Here is a 2,363-nt window from a genome sequence, read left to right on the forward strand (position 1 = left end):
CCCACGCCCGCCCCCGCCACTTCGCTGGAGCGCGGGGCGCACAGCGATCAGTTGGCCACAAGCCACCGCCGGGGCAGGACAGGGGGCCGCGCGCGGCGCTCGGCGCGAGAGAGCGAAGTGCAGTTCGTACCCGGAGCCCCAGCGAGAGCCCTACCCCAACGGGGCCCTGCCCCAACTGCTCCCTGCGCGCGCGCCAAATTAAGAGAATACGGGTTGATAACTTTCTCCTCGCGGACTTTGATTACTTTGAGTGCTTCGTACGGACTTCTCTTCTTCTTCTTCTTCTTCTCTTTTTTTCTGCTTCTTCTTCTTTTTTATTATTTTTCCATTCTTGCTCTCTCTCTCTGTCACTCTCTCTATCTCCCTCCCTTCTACCTTTCCCATCTCCCTCACTCTCTTCGAGATGCGGTGCTGCGCCCTGCCGTGCCCCCGGCGCCACTGCGCCATCCAGCGGGCCAGCCACCATGGATACTGTCGTCGACCAGACTGGATATTGCGACAGGTATCTTCTTCAACCGTGGCACATTACCGTTGCTTTTATTGTTAAAAACCATACTTTCTCGCATTAGTTATGCTCAGAAACTGCTCTATAGAAGGGTTAGAAATTTCTTCTTAAACCTGTTGAATATGTTCTTTTCCTTATTCTAAAGTAAAGCGAAGAGAAATGTGGTGGCTGTGTTTGGAAATAATAGTTTTTTCAAAAAGAACTGTCCTTCTTTTGTGTTGCCTGTGCGAGAGTTTAGTAGGTTTTTTAGCAGTCTTTTTCAAGAAAGGCAATTATTTTGTTTAGAATACAGTTTTCGTGTCACTCTCTTATTTCTTGTAGGGATCGCATTCCTCAAAGTCCAAGTTGAAGGGTAGTAGCTTCGCGAGAAGCTTGCGTCCCCCGGAAAAATGCGTTTTCGATTCTACTTTAGAGTAAAAATGGGGCATTATGCAGCAGGTATGGAAAATTAAGACTTTCAATCCTTTTCGTTCTTTGCTACTTACTCCCGAGCTTGAGTCCCTTAAAACAGCGCCGAGCTCCTGTAATTCGTCGCCGAAAGAATCGGAGAAAATCTGCGCTTGACTTTGAATCCCATGAGAACTTTCTTTGAATAACAACTCCTTAATGAACGTTTCTTGCAAAAGAACTTTTCAATTTAAACAAAAAAGCAAAAACATAACACGTTTTGTATTGTTCCTAGCCGAAAAAGGCCGTGAAAGAAGTAAAAACTCAAAGAAAGTTCTAATGGGATTTAAACTCAATCACATCTTTTTGCATACACTCCAACTGTAACTATCTACGTTACTAAGAGATATTAGTCAATGAGGAAAACCCGACAAGGAACAAAAACCTTAACTTCCCATCCCTGTTATGCAGACGATCTCTAAACGGAGCACGACGCTCCTGAGAGGTTTCACGATTATGGTGCGGTTTACTTTTGGCGGTGTAGCGTTATAGGCTAGTGCGGCCTCATTTGATCAGACGCTAACCCGACTTATTGGAGATCACTTTGGCTTGACGCGGCGCCTCACTTATTCACAACAGCCGTCAGGCTGACGACATCGCGTAGCCTCGGAGTAGCCCTGCACGCACAAGTTGGAGGTGAGAGGCAGGCGGGACCGAGCGTGATCGCTATAGGTAACGAGTTGGGCTGTCTTCACGGGCGGGGGCTAGGCCGCACACTCGACGATAGTGCTGTAAATGTATGGCTGCGTGGGTTCTTAGTTAAAACTCCTCCTCTTCTTTCTATTTAACACTTCTTCGCGTGCATAGGGACGTGGAGACGGTAAAATGTCGTACCGTCCGTGTGGTATCCCACTCGAAAGGCGTTAAGAAATATTAAATCTGTCTGTCGTCTCGGCGTGTGACCATGACCAATAAAGCACAGCAAAAAACACTTACTCGTTACTCACGTAACAGGCGACTCTTTGTAATAATAGTAAAATGCTGAATTGTTTCCGCCGGTTTGGCCCAAAGAGCGCTATCTTGACGAGTTACGCCTTAGAACACTGATTTACATTTCTAAAAAAAAACAAAATCTCTTTTAAAAAACCTTATTTCTACCCTATACAGGCGAGAACTAATTGTGAGGTTTAGGAAAAATTTCAAGTGCCATCCGACTTCTACTATAAGAACTTTTAAATTTTCCAAGTTTCAACGAAATCGGAGACTTACACCAGAAAAGGTTCACTTGTTAGTGCACCTTAAAGGTAGGAGTAAGCACCTTTCTTTTTGTGTTTCCAATGGTGATCAATAAATTTTTAGTTTAGTGCCTCTATAAATTCAGTAACTCACCTCCACAGACCTACATTTCATTTGGTGTTTTTTGTAAATGCAAATTTCGGAAAATTTTCTGTTATGCCGAAAATACAAAAAA

General features: G+C 44.8%; 1 protein-coding gene across 4 annotated transcripts in view; it reads left to right on the forward strand.

Moving 5' to 3' along the window:
• LOC113212950 (octopamine receptor Oamb) overlaps positions 1–2,363 on the forward strand; it is a 137,492-nt gene that overhangs the window by 70,894 nt on the left and 64,235 nt on the right. For 3 of the 4 annotated variants that reach the window (XM_052272550.1, XM_052272553.1, XM_052272552.1), the window contains exon 1: positions 56–502. The exons of the other annotated variant lie outside the window; for it this stretch is intronic. The gene's annotated coding sequence lies outside the window, so the exon portion shown is untranslated. Of the gene's footprint in view, positions 1–55; positions 503–2,363 lie in introns of those variants that run through there. 4 annotated transcript variants of the gene reach the window in all.

Source organism: Frankliniella occidentalis, unplaced genomic scaffold, assembly GCF_000697945.3.
Source record: "Frankliniella occidentalis isolate FOCC.00 unplaced genomic scaffold, Focc_3.1 Scaffold211, whole genome shotgun sequence".
NCBI lineage: Eukaryota > Metazoa > Arthropoda > Insecta > Thysanoptera > Thripidae > Frankliniella > Frankliniella occidentalis.